General features: G+C 43.8%; 1 protein-coding gene across 2 annotated transcripts in view; it reads left to right on the plus strand.

Annotated features, from left to right (window-relative positions):
- The window catches only part of LOC106603606 (sodium/potassium-transporting ATPase subunit beta-2), an 84,358-nt gene that overhangs the window by 55,255 nt on the left and 6,000 nt on the right, over positions 1–23,103 (plus strand). The window lies entirely within an intron of this gene.

The following is a 23,103-nucleotide window of genomic DNA, read 5'->3' on the forward strand; positions in this document are numbered from 1 at the left end:
AGTGTGATACAGACAGAGTGGTATAGGGTGATACTGACAGAGAGAGTGGTATTGGGTGATACAGACAGAGAGAGTGGTATAGGGTGATAAAGACAGAGAGAGTGGTATAGTGTGATAAAGACAGAGAGAGTGGTATAGTGTGATAAAGACAGAGAGGGGTATAGTGTGATACAGACAGAGAGAGTGGTATAGGGTGATAAAGACAGAGAGAGTGGTATAGGGTGATACAGACAGAGAGAGTGGTGTCGTGTGATACAGACAGAGAGAGTGGTATAGGGTGATACAGACAGAGAGAGTGGTATAGTGTGATACAGACAGAAAGAGAGAGCGGTATAGTGTGATACAGACAGAGAGAGTGGTATAGGGTGATGCAGACAGAGAGAGTGGTATAGGGTGATACTGACAGAGAGAGTGGTATAGGGTGATAAAGATAGAGAGAGGTGTATAGGGTGATACAGACAGAGAGAGTGGTATAGTGTGATACTGACAGAGAGAGTGGTATAGTGTGATACAGACAGAGAGAGTGGTATAGTGTGATACAGACAGAGAGAGAGTGGTATAGTGTGATACAGACAGAGAGAGTGGTATAGGGTGATACAGACAGAGAGAGTGGTATAGGGTGATACAGACAGAGAGAGAGAGTGGTATAGGGTGATAAAGACAGAGAGAGTGGTATAGGGTGATACAGACAGAGAGAGTGGTATAGTGTGATACAGACAGAGAGTGTGGTATAGTGTGATACAGACAGAGAGAGTGGTATAGTGTGATAAAGACAGAGAGAGAATAGTATAGGGTGATACAGACAGAGAGAGTGGTATAAGGTGATACTGACAGAGAGAGTGGTATAAGGTGATACAGACAGAGAGAGTGGTATAGTGTGATACAGACAGAGTGGTATAGGGTGATACAGACAGAGAGAGAGTGGTATAGTGTGATACAAACAGAGAGAGTGGTATACGGTGATACAGACAGAGAGAGGGTATAGTGTGATAAAGACAGAGAGAGTGGTATACGGTGATACAGACAGAGAGAGAGTGGTATAGGGTGATAAAGACAGAGAGAGAGTGGTATAGGGTGATAAAGACAGAGAGAGTGGTATAGTGTGATACAGACAGAGAGAGTGGTATACGGTGATACAGACAGAGAGAGAGTGGTATAGGGTGATAAAGACAGAGAGAGAGTGGTATAGGGTGATAAAGACAGAGAGAGTGGTATAGGGTGATACAGACAGAGAGAGAATGGTATAGTGTGATACAGACAGAGAGAGTGGTATACGGTGATACAGACAGAGAGAGAGTGGTATACGGTGATACAAACAGAGAGAGAGTGGTATAGGGTTATAAAGACAGAGAGAGAGTGGTATAGGGTGATAAAGACAGAGAGAGTGGTATAGTGTGATAAAGACAGAGAGAGTGGTATAGTGTGATACAGACAGAGAGAGTGGTATAGGGTGATAAAGACAGAGAGAGAGGTATAGGGTGATACAGACAGAGAGAGTGGTATAGTGTGATACAGACAGAGAGAGTGGTATAGTGTGATACAGACAGAGAGAGTGGTATAGTGTGATAAAGACAGAGAGAGTGGTATAGGGTGATACAGACAGAGAGAGTGGTATAGTGTGATACAGACAGAGAGAGTGGTATAGGGTGATACAGACAGAGAGAGTGGTATAGTGTGATACAGACAGAGAGTGTGGTATAGTGTGATACAGACAGAGAGAGTGGTATAGTGTGATAAAGACAGAGAGAGAGTGGTATAGGGTGATAAAGACAGAGAGAGAGTAGTATAGGGTGATAAAGACAGAGAGAGAGTAGTATAGGGTGATACAGACAGAGAGAGTGGTATAGGTGTCTGACAGAGAGATGGTATAGGGTGATACAGACAGAGAGAGTGGTTTAGTGTGATACAGACAGAGAGAGTGGTATAGTGTGATACAGACAGAGAGATGGTATAGTGTGATAAAGACAGAGAGAGAGTGGTATAGGGTGATAAAGACAGAGAGAGTGGTATAGGGTGATACAGACAGAGAGAGTGGTATAGTGTGATACAGACAGAGAGTGTGGTATAGTGTGATACAGACAGAGAGAGTGGTATAGTGTGATAAAGACAGAGAGAGAGTGGTATAGGGTGATAAAGACAGAGAGAGAGTAGTATAGGGTGATACAGACAGAGAGAGTGGTATAAGGTGATACTGACAGAGAGAGTGGTATAGGGTGATACAGACAGAGAGAGTGGTATAGTGTGATACAGACAGAGTGGTATAGGGTGATACAGACAGAGAGAGTGGTATAGGGTGATACAGACAGAGAGAGTGGTATAGTGTGATACAGACAGAGTGGTATAGGGTGATAAAGACAGAGAGAGTGGTATAGGGTGATACTGACAGAGAGAGTGGTATAGGGTGATAAAGACAGAGAGAGTGGTATAGGGTGATACAGACAGAGAGAGTGGTATAGTGTGATACAGACAGAGAGAGTGGTATAGTGTGATACAGACAGAGAGAGTGGTATAGTGTGATACAGACAGAGAGAGTGGTATAGTGTGATACAGACAGAGTGGTATAGGGTGATACTGACAGAGAGAGTGGTATAGGGTGATACAGACAGAGAGAGTGGTATAGGGTGATAAAGACAGAGAGAGTGGTATAGTGTGATAAAGACAGAGAGAGTGGTATAGTGTGATAAAGACAGAGAGGGGTATAGTGTGATACAGACAGAGAGAGAGTGGTATAGGGTGATAAAGACAGAGAGGGGTATAGTGTGATACAGACAGAGAGAGTGGTATAGGGTGATAAAGACAGAGAGAGTGGTATAGGGTGATACAGACAGAGAGAGTGGTGTAGTGTGATACAGACAGAGAGAGTGGTATAGGGTGATACAGACAGAGAGAGTGGTATAGTGTGATACAGACAGAAAGAGAGAGCGGTATAGTGTGATACAGACAGAGAGAGTGGTATAGGGTGATGCAGACAGAGAGAGTGGTATAGGGTGATACTGACAGAGAGAGTGGTATAGGGTGATAAAGACAGAGAGAGGTGTATAGGGTGATACAGACAGAGAGAGTGGTATAGTGTGATACTGACAGAGAGAGTGGTATAGTGTGATACAGACAGAGAGAGTGGTATAGTGTGATACAGACAGAGAGAGAGTGGTATAGTGTGATACAGACAGAGAGAGTGGTATAGGGTGATACAGACAGAGAGAGTGGTATAGGGTGATACAGACAGAGAGAGTGGTATAGGGTGATAAAGACAGAGAGAGTGGTATAGGGTGATACAGACAGAGAGAGTGGTATAGGGTGATAAAGACAGAGAGAGTGGTATAGGGTGATACAGACAGAGAGAGTGGTATAGGGTGATAAAGACAGAGAGAGTGGTATAGGGTGATAAAGACAGAGAGAGTGTTATAGGGTGATACAGACAGAGAGAGAGTGGTATAGGGTGATACAGACAGAGGAGAGTGGTATAGGGTGATACAGACAGAGAGAGCGGTATAATGTGATAAAGACAGAGAGAGTGGTATAGGGTGATAAAGACAGAGAGAGTGGTATAGTGTGATACTGACAGAGAGAGCGGTATAATGTGATAAAGACAGAGAGAGTGGTATAGGGTGATAAAGACAGAGAGAGTGGTATAGGGTGATAAAGACAGAGAGAGTGGTATAATGTGATAAAGACAGAGAGAGTGGTATAGGGTGATAAAGACAGAGAGAGTGGTATAGTGTGATAAAGACAGAGAGAGAGTGGTATAGGGTGATACAGACAGAGAGCGGTATAGTGTGATAAAGACAGAGAGAGAGTGGTATAGGGTGATAAAGACAGAGAGAGTGGTATAGTGTGATAAAGACAGAGAGAGTGGTATAGGGTGATACAGACGGAGAGAGTGGTATAGGGTGATACAGACAGAGAGAGAGAGTGGTATAGGGTGATACAGACAGAGAGAGGTGGTATAGGGTGATACAGACAGAGAGAGTGGTATAGGGTGATACAGACAGAGAGAGTGGTATAGGGTGATACAGACAGAGAGAGTGGTATAGGGTGATACAGACAGAGAGAGTGGTATAGGGTGATAAAGACAGAGAGAGTGGTATAGGGTGATACAGACAGAGAGAGAGTGGTATAGTGTGATACAGACAGAGAGAGTGGTATAGTGTGATACAGACAGAGAGAGTGGTATAGTGTGATACAGACAGAGAGAGTGGTATAGTGTGATACAGACAGAGAGAGTGGTATAGGGTGATACAGACAGAGAGAGTGGTATAGGGTGATAAAGACAGAGAGAGTGGTATAGTGTGATAAAGACAGAGAGAGTGGTATAGTGTGATACAGACAGAGAGAGTGGTATAGTGTGATACAGACAGAGAGAGTGGTATACGGTGATAAAGACAGAGAGAGAGTGGTATAGGGTGATACAGACAGAGAGAGTGGTGTAGTGTGATAAAGACAGAGAGGGTATAGTGTGATACAGACAGAGAGAGTGGTATAGGGTGATAAAGACAGAGAGGTGGTATAGTGTGATACAGACAGAGAGAGTGGTATAGGGTGATAAAGACAGAGAGAGTGGTATAGGGTGATACAGACAGAGAGAGTGGTGTAGTGTGATACAGACAGAGAGAGTGGTATAGGGTGATACAGACAGAGAGAGTGGTATAGTGTGATACAGACAGAGAGAGCGGTATAGTGTGATACAGACAGAGAGAGTGGTATAGGGTGATACAGACAGAGAGAGTGGTATAGGGTGATACTGACAGAGAGAGTGGTATAGGGTGATAAAGACAGAGAGAGTGGTATAGGGTGATACAGACAGAGAGAGTGGTATAGTGTGATACTGACAGAGAGAGTGGTATAGTGTGATACAGACAGAGAGAGTGGTATAGTGTGATACAGACAGAGAGAGTGGTATAGTGTGATACAGACAGAGAGAGTGGTATAGGGTGATACAGACAGAGAGAGTGGTATAGGGTGATACAGACAGAGAGAGTGGTATAGGGTGATAAAGACAGAGAGAGAGTGGTATAGGGTGATAAAGACAGAGAGAGAGTGGTATAGGGTGATACAGACAGAGAGAGTGGTATAGGGTGATAAAGACAGAGAGAGTGGTATAGGGTGATACAGACAGAGAGAGTGGTATAGGGTGATAAAGACAGAGAGAGTGGTATAGGGTGATAAAGACAGAGAGAGTGTTATAGGGTGATACAGACAGAGAGAGATGGTATAGGGTGATACAGACAGAGGGAGAGTCGTATAGGGTGATACAGACAGAGAGCGTGGTATAATGTGATAAAGACAGAGAGTGGTATAGTGTGATACAGACAGAGAGAGCGGTATAGTGTGATAAAGACAGAGAGAGTGGTATAGGGTGATAAAGACAGAGAGAGGGTATAGGGTGATAAAGACAGAGAGAGTGGTATAATGTGATAAAGACAGAGAGAGTGGTATAGGGTGATACAGACAGAGAGAGTGGTATAGTGTGATAAAGACAGAGAGAGGTGGTATAGGGTGATACAGACAGAGAGAGCGGTATAGTGTGATAAAGACAGAGAGAGAGTGGTATAGGGTGATAAAGACAGAGAGAGAGTGGTATAGTGTGATAAAGACAGAGAGAGTGGTATAGGGTGATACAGACGGAGAGAGAGTGGTATAGGGTGATACAGACAGAGAGAGTGGTATAGGGTGATACAGACAGAGAGAGAGTGTATAGGGTGATACAGACAGAGAGAGTGGTATAGGGTGATACAGACAGAGAGAGAGTGGTATAGGGTGATACAGACAGAGAGAGTGGTATAGGGTGATACAGACAGAGAGAGTGGTATAGGGTGATAAAGACAGAGAGAGTGGTATAGGGTGATACAGACAGAGAGAGTGGTATAGTGTGATACAGACAGAGAGAGTGGTATAGTGTGATACAGACAGAGAGAGTGGTATAGTGTGATACAGACAGAGAGAGTGGTATAGTGTGATACAGACAGAGAGAGTGGTATAGGGTGATACAGACAGAGAGAGTGGTATAGGGTGATAAAGACAGAGAGAGTGGTATAGGGTGATAAAGACAGAGAGAGTGGTATAGTGTGATAAAGACAGAGAGAGGGTATAGTGTGATACAGACAGAGAGAGTGGTATACGGTGATAAAGACAGAGAGAGTGGTATAGGGTGATACAGACAGAGAGAGTGGTGTATTGTGATAAAGACAGAGAGTGGTATAGTGTGATACAGACAGAGAGAGTGGTATAGGGTGATAAAGACAGAGAGGGTATAGTGTGATACAGACAGAGAGAGTGGTATAGGGTGATAAAGACAGAGAGAGTGGTATAGGGTGATACAGACAGAGAGAGTGGTATAGTGTGATACAGACAGAGAGAGTGGTATAGGGTGATACAGACAGAGAGAGTGGTATAGGGTGATACAGACAGAGAGAGAGTGGTATAGTGTGATACAGACAGAGAGAGTGGTATAGGGTGATACAGACAGAGAGAGTGGTATACGGTGATACTGACAGAGAGAGTGGTATAGGGTGATAAAGATAGAGAGAGGTGTATAGGGTGATACAGACAGAGAGAGTGGTATAGTGTGATACTGACAGAGAGAGTGGTATAGTGTGATACAGACAGAGAGAGAGTGGTATAGTGTGATACAGACAGAGAGAGAGTGGTATAGTGTGATACAGACAGAGAGAGTGGTATAGGGTGATACAGACAGAGAGAGTGGTATAGGGTGATACAGACAGAGAGAGAGGTGGTATAGGGTGATAAAGACAGAGAGAGAGTGGTATAGGGTGATAAAGACAGAGAGAGAGTGGTATAGGGTGATACAGACAGAGAGAGAGTGGTATAGGGTGATAAAGACAGAGAGAGATGGTATAGGGTGATAAAGACAGAGAGAGTGGTATAGGGTGATAAAGACAGAGAGAGTGGTATAGGGTGATACAGACAGAGAGAGGTGGTATAGGGTGATACAGACAGAGAGAGTGGTATAGGGTGATACAGACAGAGAGAGCGGTATAATGTGATAAAGACAGAGAGAGTGGTATAGGGTGATAAAGACAGAGAGAGTGGTATAGTGTGATACTGACAGAGAGAGCGGTATAATGTGATAAAGACAGGGAGAGTGGTATAGGGTGATAAAGACAGAGAGAGTGGTATAGGGTGATAAAGACAGAGAGAGTGGTATAATGTGATAAAGACAGAGAGAGTGGTATAGGGTGATAAAGACAGAGAGAGTGGTATAGTGTGATAAAGACAGAGAGAGAGTGGTATAGGGTGATACAGACAGAGAGAGTGGTATAATGTGATAAAGACAGAGAGAGAGTGGTATAGGGTGATAAAGACAGAGAGAGTGGTATAGTGTGATAAAGACAGAGAGAGTGGTATAGGGTGATACAGACGGAGAGAGTGGTATAGGGTGATACAGACAGAGAGAGGTGGTATAGGGTGATACAGACAGAGAGAGTGGTATAGGGTGATACAGACAGAGAGAGTGGTATAGGGTGATACAGACAGAGAGAGTGGTATAGGGTGATACTGACAGAGAGAGTGGTATAGGGTGATACAGACAGAGAGAGTGGTATAGGGTGATACAGACAGAGAGAGTGGTATAGTGTGATACAGACAGAGAGAGTGGTATAGTGTGATACAGACAGAGAGAGTGGTATAGTGTGATACAGACAGAGAGTGGTATAGTGTGATACAGACAGAGAGTGGTATAGGGTGATACAGACAGAGAGAGTGGTATAGGGTGATACAGACAGAGAGAGTGGTATAGTGTGATAAAGACAGAGAGAGTGGTATAGTGTGATAAAGACAGAGAGAGTGGTATAGTGTGATACAGACAGAGAGAGTGGTATACGGTGATACAGACAGAGAGAGTGGTATAGTGTGATACAGACAGAGAGAGTGGTATAGTGTGATAAAGACAGAGAGGGGTATAGTGTGATACAGACAGAGAGAGAGTGGTATAGGGTGATAAAGACAGAGAGGGGTATAGTGTGATACAGACAGAGAGAGTGGTATAGGGTGATAAAGACAGAGAGAGTGGTATAGGGTGATACAGACAGAGAGAGTGGTGTAGTGTGATACAGACAGAGAGAGTGGTATAGGGTGATACAGACAGAGAGAGTGGTATAGTGTGATACAGACAGAAAGAGAGAGCGGTATAGTGTGATACAGACAGAGAGAGTGGTATAGGGTGATGCAGACAGAGAGAGTGGTATAGGGTGATACTGACAGAGAGAGTGGTATAGGGTGATAAAGATAGAGAGAGGTGTATAGGGTGATACAGACAGAGAGAGTGGTATAGTGTGATACTGACAGAGAGAGTGGTATAGTGTGATACAGACAGAGAGAGTGGTATAGTGTGATACAGACAGAGAGAGTGGTATAGTGTGATACAGACAGAGAGAGTGGTATAGGGTGATACAGACAGAGAGAGTGGTATAGGGTGATACAGACAGAGAGAGAGTGGTATAGGGTGATAAAGACAGAGAGAGAGTGGTATAGGGTGATAAAGACAGAGAGAGTGGTATAGGGTGATACAGACAGAGAGAGAGTGGTATAGGGTGATAAAGACAGAGAGAGTGGTATAGGGTGATACAGACAGAGAGAGTGGTATAGGGTGATAAAGACAGAGAGAGATGGTATAGGGTGATAAAGACAGAGAGAGAGTGTTATAGGGTGATACAGACAGAGAGAGTGGTATAGGGTGATACAGACAGAGAGAGTGGTATAGGGTGATACAGACAGAGAGAGCGGTATAGTGTGATAAAGACAGAGAGAGTGGTATAGGGTGATAAAGACAGAGAGGTGGTATAGTGTGATACTGACAGAGAGAGCGGTATAATGTGATAAAGACAGGGAGAGTGGTATAGGGTGATAAAGACAGAGAGAGGGTATAGGGTGATAAAGACAGAGAGAGTGGTATAATGTGATAAAGACAGAGAGAGTGGTATAGGGTGATAAAGACAGAGAGAGTGGTATAGTGTGATAAAGACAGAGAGAGAGTGGTATAGGGTGATACAGACAGAGAGAGCGGTATAATGTGATAAAGACAGAGAGAGAGTGGTATAGGGTGATAAAGACAGAGAGAGTGGTATAGTGTGATAAAGACAGAGAGAGTGGTATAGGGTGATACAGACGAGAGAGTGGTATAGGGAGATACAGACAGAGAGAGTGGTATAGGGTGATACAGACAGAGAGAGTGGTATAGGGTGATACAGACAGAGAGAGAGTGGTATAGGGTGATACAGACAGAGAGAGGTGGTATAGGTTGATACAGACAGAGAGAGTGGTATAGTGTGATACAGACAGAGAGAGTGGTATAGGGTGATACAGACAGAGAGAGTGGTATAGGGTGATAAAGACAGAGAGAGTGGTATAGGGTGATAAAGACAGAGTGGTATAGTGTGATAAAGACAGAGAGAGTGGTATAGTGTGATAAAGACAGAGAGGTGGTATAGGGTGATAAAGACAGAGAGAGGTGGTATAGTGTGATAAAGACAGAGAGAGTGGTATAGGGTGATAAAGACAGAGAGAGAGTGGTATAGGGTGATAAAGACAGAGAGAGTGGTATAGTGTGATACAGACAGAGAGAGTGGTATAGTGTGATACAGACAGAGAGAGTGGTATAGGGTGATACAGACAGAGAGAGTGGTATAGATTGATACAGACAGAAAGTGGTCAACAAGAGTGGTATAGGGTGATACAGACAGAGAGAGTGGTATAGGGTGATACAGACAGAGAGAGAGTGGTATAGGTTGATACAGACAGAGAGAGTTGTATAGTGTGATACAGACAGAGAGAGTGGTATAGGGTGATACAGACAGAGAGAGTGGTATAGGGTGATAAAGACAGAGAGAGTGGTATAGTGTGATAAAGACAGAGAGAGTGGTATAGGGTGATACAGACAGAGAGAGTGGTATAGGGTGATACAGACAGAGAGAGTGGTATAGGGTGATACAGACAGAGAGAGAGTGGTATAGGGTGATACAGACAGAGAGAGTGGTATAGGGTGATACAGACAGAGAGAGATGGTATAGGTTGATACAGACAGAGAGTGGTATAGGGTGATACTGACAGAGAGAGTGGTATAGGGTGATAAAGACAGAGAGTGGTATAGGGTGATACAGACAGAGAGAGTGGTATAGTGTGATACAGACAGAGAGAGTGGTATAGTGTGATACAGACAGAGAGAGTGGTATAGTGTGATACAGACAGAGAGAGTGGTATAGGGTGATACAGACAGAGAGAGTGGTATAGGGTGATAAAGACAGAGAGAGTGGTATAGTGTGATAAAGACAGAGAGAGTGGTATAGTGTGATAAAGACAGAGAGTGGTATAGTGTGATACAGACAGAGAGAGTGGTATACGGTGATAAAGACAGAGAGAGTGGTATAGGGTGATACAGACAGAGAGAGTGGTGTATTGTGATAAAGACAGAGAGAGGGTATAGTGTGATACAGACAGAGAGAGTGGTATAGGGTGATAAAGACAGAGAGGGGTATAGTGTGATACAGACAGAGAGAGTGGTATAGGGTGATAAAGACAGAGAGAGTGGTATAGGGTGATACAGACAGAGAGAGTGGTGTAGTGTGATACAGACAGAGAGAGTGGTATAGGGTGATACAGACAGAGAGAGTGGTATAGTGTGATACAGACTAGAGAGAGAGCGGTATAGTGTGATACAGACAGAGAGAGTGGTATAGGGTGATGCAGACAGAGAGAGTGGTATAGGGTGATACTGACAGAGAGAGTGGTATAGGGTGATACACAGAGAGAGTGGTATAGGGTAACAGACAGAGAGAGTGGTATAGTGTGATACTGACAGAGAGAGTGGTATAGTGTGATACAGACAGAGAGAGTGGTATAGTGTGATACAGACAGAGAGAGTGGTATAGTGTGATACAGACAGAGAGAGTGGTATAGGGTGATACAGACAGAGAGAGTGGTATAGGGTGATACAGACAGAGAGGTGGTATATGGTGATAAAGACAGAGAGAGTGGTATAGGGTGATAAAGACAGAGAGAGTGGTATAGGGTGATACAGACAGAGAGAGAGTGGTATAGGGTGATAAAGACAGAGAGAGTGGTATAGGGTGATACAGACAGAGAGAGTGGTATAGGGTGATAAAGACAGAGAGAGTGGTATAGGGTGATACAGACAGAGAGAGTGGTATAGGGTGATACAGACAGAGGAGAGTGGTATAGGGTGATACAGACAGAGAGAGCGGTATAATGTGATAAAGACAGAGAGAGTGGTATAGGGTGATAAAGACAGAGAGAGTGGTATAGTGTGATACTGACAGAGAGAGCGGTATAATGTGATAAAGACAGAGAGAGTGGTATAGTGTGATACAGACAGGGAGAGTGGTATAGTGTGATACAGACAGAGAGAGTGGTATAGGGTGATACAGACAGAGAGAGTGGTATAGTGTGATACAGACAGAGAGAGTGGTATAGTGTGATACAGACAGAGAGAGTGGTATAGTGTGATACAGACAGAGAGAGTGGTATAGTGTGATACAGACAGAGAGAGTGGTATAGGGTGATACAGACAGAGAGAGTGGTATAGGGTGATAAAGACAGAGAGAGTGGTATAGTGTGATAAAGACAGAGAGAGTGGTATAGTGTGATAAAGACAGAGAGGGGTATAGTGTGATACAGACAGAGAGAGTGGTATACGGTGATAAAGACAGAGAGAGTGGTATAGGGTGATACAGACAGAGAGAGTGGTGTATTGTGATAAAGACAGAGAGTGGTATAGTGTGATACAGACAGAGAGAGTGGTATAGGGTGATAAAGACAGAGAGGGGTATAGTGTGATACAGACAGAGAGAGTGGTATAGGGTGATAAAGACAGAGAGAGTGGTATAGGGTGATACAGACAGAGAGTGGTGTAGTGTGATACAGACAGAGAGAGTGGTATAGGGTGATACAGACAGAGAGAGTGGTATAGTGTGATACAGACAGAAAGAGAGAGCGGTATAGTGTGATACAGACAGAGAGAGTGGTATAGGGTGATGCAGACAGAGAGAGTGGTATAGGGTGATACTGACAGAGAGAGTGGTATAGGGTGATAAAGACAGAGAGAGTGGTATAGGGTAATACAGACAGAGAGAGTGGTATAGTGTGATACTGACAGAGAGAGTGGTATAGTGTGATACAGACAGAGAGAGTGGTATAGTGTGATACAGACAGAGAGAGAGTGGTATAGTGTGATACAGACAGAGAGAGTGGTATAGGGTGATACAGACAGAGAGAGTGGTATAGGGTGATACAGACAGAGTGGTATAGGTGATAAAGACAGAGAGAGTGGTATAGTGTGATAAAGACAGAGAGAGTGGTATAGGGTGATACAGACAGAGAGAGAGTGGTATAGGGTGATACAGACAGAGAGAGTGGTATAGGGTGATAAAGACAGAGAGAGTGGTATAGGGTGATAAAGACAGAGAGAGTGGTATAGGGTGATAAAGACAGAGAGAGAGTGGTATAGGGTGATACAGACAGAGAGAGTGGTATAGGGTGATACAGACAGAGAGAGTGGTATAGGGTGATACAGACAGAGAGAGTGGTATAGTGTGATACAGACAGAGAGAGTGGTATAGTGTGATACTGACAGAGAGCGGTATAATGTGATAAAGACAGAGAGAGTGGTATAGGGTGATAAAGACAGAGAGAGGGTATAGGGTGATAAAGACAGAGAGAGTGGTATAGTGTGATACAGACAGAGAGAGTGGTATAGGGTGATAAAGACAGAGAGAGTGGTATAGTGTGATAAAGACAGAGAGAGTGGTATAGGGTGATACAGACAGAGAGCGGGTATAATGTGATAAAGACAGAGAGAGTGGTATAGGGTGATAAAGACAGAGAGAGTGGTATAGTGTGATACAGACAGAGAGAGTGGTATAGTGTGATACAGACAGAGAGAGTGGTATAGTGTGATACAGACAGAGAGAGTGGTATAGTGTGATACAGACAGAGAGAGTGGTATAGGGTGATACAGACAGAGAGAGTGGTATAGGGTGATACAGACAGAGAGAGTGGTATAGTGTGATACAGACAGAGAGAGTGGTATAGTGTGATAAAGACAGAGAGTGGTATAGTGTGATACAGACAGAGAGAGTGGTATACGGTGATAAAGACAGAGAGAGTGGTATAGGGTGATACAGACAGAGAGTGGTGTATTGTGATAAAGACAGAGAGGGGTATAGTGTGATACAGACAGAGAGAGTGTTATAGGGTGATAAAGACAGAGAGGGGTATAGTGTGATACAGACAGAGAGAGTGGTATAGGGTGATAAAGACAGAGAGAGTGGTATAGGGTGATACAGACAGAGAGAGTGGTGTAGTGTGATACAGACAGAGAGAGTGGTATAGGGTGATACAGACAGAGAGAGTGGTATAGTGTGATACAGACATAAAGAGAGAGCGGTATAGTGTGATACAGACAGAGAGAGTGGTATAGGGTGATGCAGACAGAGAGAGTGGTATAGGGTGATACTGACAGAGAGAGTGGTATAGGGTGATAACGACAGAGAGAGTGGTATAGGGTAATACAGACAGAGAGAGTGGTATAGTGTGATACTGACAGAGAGAGTGGTATAGTGTGATACAGACAGAGAGAGTGGTATAGTGTGATACAGACAGAGAGAGAGTGGTATAGTGTGATACAGACAGAGAGAGTGGTATAGGGTGATACAGACAGAGAGAGTGGTATAGGGTGATACAGACAGAGAGAGTGGTATATGGTGATAAAGACAGAGAGAGAGTGGTATAGGGTGATAAAGACAGAGAGAGTGGTATAGGGTGATACAGACAGAGAGAGAGTGGTATAGGGTGATAAAGACATAGAGAGTGGTATAGGGTGATACAGACAGAGAGAGTGGTATAGGGTGATAAAGACAGAGAGAGTGGTATAGGGTGATAAAGACAGAGAGAGTGTTATAGGGTGATACAGACAGAGAGAGAGTGGTATAGGGTGATACAGACAGAGGGAGAGTGGTATAGGGTGATACAGACAGAGAGAGCGGTATAATGTGATAAAGACAGAGAGAGTGGTATAGGGTGATAAAGACAGAGAGAGTGGTATAGTGTGATACTGACAGAGAGAGCGGTATAATGTGATAAAGACAGGGAGAGTGGTATAGGGTGATAAAGACAGAGAGAGGGTATAGGGTGATAAAGACAGAGAGAGTGGTATAATGTGATAAAGACAGAGAGAGTGGTATAGGGTGATAAAGACAGAGAGAGTGGTATAGTGTGATAAAGACAGAGAGAGAGTGGTATAGGGTGATACAGACAGAGAGAGCGGTATAATGTGATAAAGACAGAGAGAGAGTGGTATAGGGTGATAAAGACAGAGAGAGTGGTATAGTGTGATAAAGACAGAGAGAGTGGTATAGGGTGATACAGACGGAGAGAGTGGTATAGGGAGATACAGACAGAGAGAGTGGTATAGGGTGATACAGACAGAGAGAGATGGTATAGGGTGATACAGACAGAGAGAGTGGTATAGGGTGATACAGACAGAGAGAGATGGTATAGGTTGATACAGACAGAGAGAGTGGTATAGGGTGATACTGACAGAGAGAGTGGTATAGGGTGATAAAGACAGAGAGAGTGGTATAGGGTGATACAGACAGAGAGAGTGGTATAGTGTGATACAGACAGAGGGAGTGGTATAGTGTGATACAGACAGAGAGAGTGGTATAGTGTGATACAGACAGAGAGTGGTATAGTGTGATACAGACAGAGTGGTATAGGGTGATACTGACAGAGAGAGTGGTATAGGGTGATACAGACAGAGAGAGTGGTATAGTGTGATAAAGACAGAGAGGGGTATAGTGTGATACAGACAGAGAGAGTGGTATACGGTGATAAAGACAGAGAGAGTGGTATAGGGTGATACAGACAGAGAGAGTGGTGTATTGTGATAAAGACAGAGAGGGGTATAGTGTGATACAGACAGAGAGAGTGGTATAGGGTGATAAAGACAGAGAGGGGTATAGTGTGATACAGACAGAGAGAGTGGTATAGGGTGATAAAGACAGAGAGAGTGGTATAGGGTGATACAGACAGAGAGAGTGGTGTAGTGTGATACAGACAGAGAGAGTGGTATAGGGTGATACAGACAGAGAGAGTGGTATAGTGTGATACAGACATAAAGAGAGGCGGTATAGTGTGATACAGACAGAGAGAGTGGTATAGGGTGATGCAGACAGAGAGAGTGGTATAGGGTGATACTGACAGAGAGAGTGGTATAGGGTGATAACGACAGAGAGAGTGGTATAGGGTAATACAGACAGAGAGAGTGGTATAGTGTGATACTGACAGAGAGAGTGGTATAGTGTGATACAGACAGAGAGAGTGGTATAGTGTGATACAGACAGAGAGAGAGTGGTATAGTGTGATACAGACAGAGAGAGTGGTATAGGGTGATACAGACAGAGAGAGTGGTATAGGGTGATACAGACAGAGAGAGTGGTATATGGTGATAAAGACAGAGAGAGAGTGGTATAGGGTGATAAAGACAGAGAGAGTGGTATAGGGTGATACAGACAGAGAGAGTGGTATAGGGTGATACAGACAGAGAGAGTGGTGTAGTGTGATACAGACAGAGAGAGTGGTATAGGGTGATACAGACAGAGAGAGTGGTATAGTGTGATACAGACATAAAGAGAGAGCGGTATAGTGTGATACAGACAGAGAGAGTGGTATAGGGTGATGCAGACAGAGAGAGTGGTATAGGGTGATACTGACAGAGAGAGTGGTATAGGGTGATAACGACAGAGAGAGTGGTATAGGGTGATACAGACAGAGAGAGTGGTATAGTGTGATACTGACAGAGAGAGTGGTATAGTGTGATACAGACAGAGAGAGTGGTATAGTGTGATACAGACAGAGAGAGAGTGGTATAGTGTGATACAGACAGAGAGAGTGGTATAGGGTGATACAGACAGAGAGAGTGGTATAGGGTGATAAAGACAGAGAGAGTGGTATAGGGTGATAAAGACAGAGAGAGTGGTATAGTGTGATAAAGACAGAGAGAGTGGTATAGGGTGATACAGACAGAGAGAGAGTGGTATAGGGTGATAAAGACAGAGAGAGTGGTATAGGGTGATACAGACAGAGAGAGTGGTATAGGGTGATAAAGACAGAGAGAGTGTTATAGGGTGATACAGACAGAGAGAGAGTGGTATAGGGTGATACAGACAGAGGGAGAGTGGTATAGGGTGATACAGACAGAGAGAGCGGTATAATGTGATAAAGACAGAGAGAGTGGTATAGTGTGATACTGACAGAGAGAGCGGTATAATGTGATAAAGACAGGGAGAGTGGTATAGGGTGATAAAGACAGAGAGAGGGTATAGGGTGATAAAGACAGAGAGAGTGGTATAATGTGATAAAGACAGAGAGAGTGGTATAGGGTGATAAAGACAGAGAGAGTGGTATAGTGTGATAAAGACAGAGAGAGAGTGGTATAGGGTGATACAGACAGAGAGAGCGGTATAATGTGATAAAGACAGAGAGAGTGGTATAGGGTGATAAAGACAGAGAGAGTGGTATAGTGTGATACAGACAGAGGGAGTGGTATAGTGTGATACAGACAGAGAGAGTGGTATAGTGTGATACAGACAGAGAGAGTGGTATAGTGTGATACAGACAGAGAGAGTGGTATAGGGTGATACAGACAGAGAGAGTGGTATAGTGTGATAAAGACAGAGAGAGTGGTATAGTGTGATAAAGACAGAGAGTGGTATAGTGTGATACAGACAGAGAGAGGGTATAGGGTGATACAGACAGAGAGAGTGGTATACGGGTGATAAAGACAGAGAGAGTGGTATAGTGTGATACAGACAGAGAGAGTGGTGTAGTGTGATAAAGACAGAGAGGGGTATAGTGTGATACAGACAGAGAGAGTGGTATAGGGTGATAAAGACAGAGAGGGGTATAGTGTGATACAGACAGAGAGAGTGGTATAGGGTGATAAAGACAGAGAGAGTGGTATAGGGTGATACAGACAGAGAGAGTGGTGTAGTGTGATACAGACAGAGAGAGTGGTATAGGGTGATACAGACAGAGAGAGTGGTATAGTGTGATACAGACATAAAGAGAGAGCGGTATAGTGTGATACAGACAGAGAGAGTGGTATAGGGTGATGCAGACAGAGAGAGTGGTATAGGGTGATACTGACAGAGAGAGTGGTATAGGGTGATAACGACAGAGAGAGTGGTATAGGGTAATACAGACAGAGAGAGTGGTATAGTGTGATACTGACAGAGAGAGTGGTATAGTGTGATACAGACAGAGAGAGTGGTATAGGGTAATACAGACAGAGAGAGTGGTATAGTGTGATACAGACAGAGAGAGTGGTATAGGGTGATACAGACAGAGAGAGTGGTATAGGGTGATACAGACAGAGAGAGTGGTATATGGTGATAAAGACAGAGAGAGAGTGGTATAGGGTGATAAAGACAGAGAGAGTGGTATAGGGTGATACAGACAGAGAGAGAGTGGTATAGGGTGATAAAGACATAGAGAGTGGTATAGGGTGATACAGACAGAGAGAGTGGTATAGGGTGATAAAGACAGAGAGAGTGGTATAGGGTGATAAAGACAGAGAGAGTGTTATAGGGTGATACAGACAGAGAGAGAGTGGTATAGGGTGATACAGACAGAGGGAGAGTGGTATAGGGTGATACAGACAGAGAGAGCGGTATAATGTGATAAAGACAGAGAGAGTGGTATAGGGTGATAAAGACAGAGAGAGTGGTATAGTGTGATACTGACAGAGAGAGCGGTATAATGTGATAAAGACAGGGAGAGTGGTATAGGGTGATAAAGACAGAGAGAGGGTATAGGGTGATAAAGACAGAGAGAGTGGTATAATGTGATAAAGACAGAGAGAGTGGTATAGGGTGATAAAGACAGAGAGAGTGGTATAGTGTGATAAAGACAGAGAGAGAGTGGTATAGGGTGATACAGACAGAGAGAGCGGTATAATGTGATAAAGACAGAGAGAGAGTGGTATAGGGTGATAAAGACAGAGAGAGTGGTATAGTGTGATAAAGACAGAGAGAGTGGTATAGGGTGATACAGACGGAGAGAGTGGTATAGGGAGATACAGACAGAGAGAGTGGTATAGGGTGATACAGACAGAGAGAGAGTGGTATAGGGTGATACAGACAGAGAGAGTGGTATAGGGTGATACAGACAGAGAGAGAGTGGTATAGGTTGATACAGACAGAGAGAGTGGTATAGGGTGATACTGACAGAGAGAGTGGTATAGGGTGATAAAGACAGAGAGAGTGGTATAGGGTGATACAGACAGAGAGAGTGGTATAGTGTGATACAGACAGAGGGAGTGGTATAGTGTGATACAGACAGAGAGAGTGGTATAGTGTGATACAGACAGAGAGTGGTATAGTGTGATACAGACAGAGTGGTATAGGGTGATACTGACAGAGAGAGTGGTATAGGGTGATACAGACAGAGAGAGTGGTATAGTGTGATAAAGACAGAGAGAGTGGTATAGTGTGATAAAGACAGAGAGGGGTATAGTGTGATACAGACAGAGAGAGTGGTATACGGTGATAAAGACAGAGAGAGTGGTATAGGGTGATACAGACAGAGAGAGTGGTGTATTGTGATAAAGACAGAGAGGGTATAGTGTGATACAGACAGAGAGAGTGGTATAGTGTGATAAAGACAGAGAGGGGTATAGTGTGATACAGACAGAGAGAGTGGTATAGGGTGATAAAGACAGAGAGAGTGGTATAGGGTGATACAGACAGAGAGAGTGGTGTAGTGTGATACAGACAGAGAGAGTGGTATAGGGTGATACAGACAGAGAGAGTGGTATAGTGTGATACAGACATAAAGAGAGAGCGGTATAGTGTGATACAGACAGAGAGAGTGGTATAGGGTGATGCAGACAGAGAGAGTGGTATAGGGTGATACTGACAGAGAGAGTGGTATAGGGTGATAACGACAGAGAGAGTGGTATAGGGTAATACAGACAGAGAGAGTGGTATAGTGTGATACTGACAGAGAGAGTGGTATAGTGTGATACAGACAGAGAGAGTGGTATAGTGTGATACAGACAGAGAGAGAGTGGTATAGTGTGATACAGACAGAGAGAGTGGTATAGGGTGATACAGACAGAGAGAGTGGTATAGGGTGATACAGACAGAGAGAGTGGTATATGGTGATAAAGACAGAGAGAGAGTGGTATAGGGTGATAAAGACAGAGAGAGTGGTATAGGGTGATACAGACAGAGAGAGAGTGGTATAGGGTGATAAAGACATAGAGAGTGGTATAGGGTGATACAGACAGAGAGAGTGGTATAGGGTGATAAAGACAGAGAGAGTGGTATAGGGTGATAAAGACAGAGAGAGTGTTATAGGGTGATACAGACAGAGAGAGAGTGGTATAGGGTGATACAGACAGAGGGAGAGTGGTATAGGGTGATACAGACAGAGAGAGCGGTATAATGTGATAAAGACAGAGAGAGTGGTATAGGGTGATAAAGACAGAGAGAGTGGTATAGTGTGATACTGACAGAGAGAGCGGTATAATGTGATAAAGACAGGGAGAGTGGTATAGGGTGATAAAGACAGAGAGAGGGTATAGGGTGATAAAGACAGAGAGAGTGGTATAATGTGATAAAGACAGAGAGAGTGGTATAGGGTGATAAAGACAGAGAGAGTGGTATAGTGTGATAAAGACAGAGAGAGAGTGGTATAGGGTGATACAGACAGAGAGAGCGGTATAATGTGATAAAGACAGAGAGAGAGTGGTATAGGGTGATAAAGACAGAGAGAGTGGTATAGTGTGATAAAGACAGAGAGAGTGGTATAGGGTGATACAGACGGAGAGAGTGGTATAGGGAGATACAGACAGAGAGAGTGGTATAGGGTGATACAGACAGAGAGAGAGTGGTATAGGGTGATACAGACAGAGAGAGAGTGGTATAGGGTGATACAGACAGAGAGAGAGTGGTATAGGTTGATACAGACAAAGAGAGTGATATAGTGTGATACAGACAGAGAGAGTGGTATAGGGTGATACAGACAGAGAGAGTGGTATAGGGTGATAAAGACAGAGAGAGAGTGGTATAGGGTGATAAAGACAGAGTGGTATAGTGTGATAAAGACAGAGAGAGAGTGGTATAGTGTGATAAAGACAGAGAGAGTGGTATAGGGTGATAAAGACAGAGAGAGAGTGGTATAGTGTGATAAAGACAGAGAGAGTGGTATAGGGTGATAAAGACAGAGAGAGAGTTGTATAGGGTGATAAAGACAGAGAGAGTGGTATAGTGTGATACAGACAGAGAGAGTGGTATAGTGTGATACAGACAGAGAGAGTGGTATAGGGTGATACAGACAGAGAGAGTGGAATAGATTGATACAGACAGAAAGTGGTCAAACAAAGAGTGGTATAGGGTGATACAGACAGAGAGAGAGTGGTATAGGGTGATACAGACAGAGAGAGAGTGGTATAGGTTGATACAGACAGAGAGAGTTATATAGTGTGATACAGACAGAGAGAGTGGTATAGGGTGATACAGACAGAGAGAGTGGTATAGGGTGATAAAGACAGAGAGAGTGGTATAGTGTGATAAAGACAGAGAGAGTGGTATAGGGTGATACAGACGGAGAGAGTGGTATAGTGTGATACAGACAGAGAGAGTGGTATAGGGTGATACAGACAGAGAGAGAGTGGTATAGGGTGATACAGACAGAGAGAGTGGTATAGGGTGATACAGACAGAGAGAGAGTGGTATAGGTTGATACAGACAGAGAGAGTGGTATAGGGTGATACTGACAGAGAGAGTGGTATAGGGTGATAAAGACAGAGAGAGTGGTATAGGGTGATACAGACAGAGAGAGTGGTATAGTGTGATACAGACAGAGGGAGTGGTATAGTGTGATACAGACAGAGAGAGTGGTATAGTGTGATACAGACAGAGAGAGTGGTATAGTGTGATACAGACAGAGAGAGTGGTATAGGGTGATACAGACAGAGAGAGTGGTATAGGGTGATAAAGACAGAGAGAGTGGTATAGTGTGATAAAGACAGAGAGAGTGGTATAGTGTGATAAAGACAGAGAGGGGTATAGTGTGATACAGACAGAGAGAGTGGTATACGGTGATAAAGACAGAGAGAGTGGTATAGGGTGATACAGACAGAGAGAGTGGTGTATTGTGATAAAGACAGAGAGGGGTATAGTGTGATACAGACAGAGAGAGTGGTATAGGGTGATAAAGACAGAGAGGGGTATAGTGTGATACAGACAGAGAGAGTGGTATAGGGTGATAAAGACAGAGAGAGTGGTATAGGGTGATACAGACAGAGAGAGTGGTGTAGTGTGATACAGACAGAGAGAGTGGTATAGGGTGATACAGACAGAGAGAGTGGTATAGTGTGATACAGACATAAAGAGAGAGCGGTATAGTGTGATACAGACAGAGAGAGTGGTATAGGGTGATGCAGACAGAGAGAGTGGTATAGGGTGATACTGACAGAGAGAGTGGTATAGGGTGATAACGACAGAGAGAGTGGTATAGGGTAATACAGACAGAGAGAGTGGTATAGTGTGATACTGACAGAGAGAGTGGTATAGTGTGATACAGACAGAGAGAGTGGTATAGTGTGATACAGACAGAGAGAGAGTGGTATAGTGTGATACAGACAGAGAGAGTGGTATAGGGTGATACAGACAGAGAGAGTGGTATAGGGTGATACAGACAGAGAGAGTGGTATATGGTGATAAAGACAGAGAGAGAGTGGTATAGGGTGATACAGACAGAGAGAGTGGTATAGGGTGATACAGACAGAGAGAGAGTGGTATAGGGTGATAAAGACAGAGAGAGTGGTATAGGGTGATACAGACAGAGAGAGTGGTATAGGGTGATAAAGACAGAGAGAGTGGTATAGGGTGATAAAGACAGAGAGAGTGTTATAGGGTGATACAGACAGAGAGAGAGTGGTATAGGGTGATAAAGACAGAGGGAGAGTGGTATAGGGTGATAAAGACAGAGAGAGCGGTATAGTGTGATAAAGACAGAGAGAGTGGTATAGGGTGATAAAGACAGAGAGAGTGGTATAGTGTGATACTGACAGAGAGAGCGGTATAATGTGATAAAGACAGGGAGAGTGGTATAGTGTGATACAGACAGAGAGAGTGGTATAGTGTGATACAGACAGAGAGAGTGGTATAGGGTGATACAGACAGAGAGAGTGGAATAGATTGACACAGACAGAAAGTGGTCAAACAAAGAGTGGTATAGGGTGATACAGACAGAGAGAGAGTGGTATAGGGTGATACAGACAGAGAGAGAGTGGTATAGGTTGATACAGACAGAGAGAGTTATATAGTGTGATACAGACAGAGAGAGTGGTATAGGGTGATACAGACAGAGAGAGTGGTATAGGGTGATAAAGACAGAGAGAGAGTGGTATAGGGTGATAAAGACAGAGTGGTATAGTGTGATAAAGACAGAGAGAGAGTGGTATAGTGTGATAAAGACAGAGAGATTGGTATAGGGTGATAAAGACAGAGAGAGAGTGGTATAGTGTGATAAAGACAGAGAGAGTTGTATAGTGTGATACAGACAGAGAGAGTGGTATAGTGTGATACAGACAGAGAGAGTGGTATAGTGTGATACAGACAGAGAGAGTGGTATAGTGTGATAAAGACAGAGAGAGTTGTATAGTGTGATACAGACAGAGAGAGTGGTATAGTGTGATACAGACAGAGAGAGTGGTATAGTGTGATACAGACAGAGAGAGTGGTATAGGGTGATAAAGACAGAGAGAGTGGTATAGGGTGATAAAGACAGAGAGAGAGTGGTATAGGGTGATAAAGACAGAGAGAGAGAGTGGTATAGTGTGATACAGACAGAGAGAGTGGTATAGGGTGATAAAGACAGAGAGAGAGTGGTATAGGGTGATAAAGACAGAGAGAGAGTGGTATAGGGTGATAAAGACAGAGAGAGAGTGGTATAGGGTGATACAGACAGAGAGAGTGGAATAGTGTGATACAGACAGAAAGTGGTCAAACAAAGTATTGTCTTGGGTCTTAGACACCTACTCTACATGACCTTTTCACTTTT

This window comes from Salmo salar, chromosome ssa04 (genome assembly GCF_905237065.1).
Source record: "Salmo salar chromosome ssa04, Ssal_v3.1, whole genome shotgun sequence".
Lineage (NCBI taxonomy): Eukaryota > Metazoa > Chordata > Actinopteri > Salmoniformes > Salmonidae > Salmo > Salmo salar.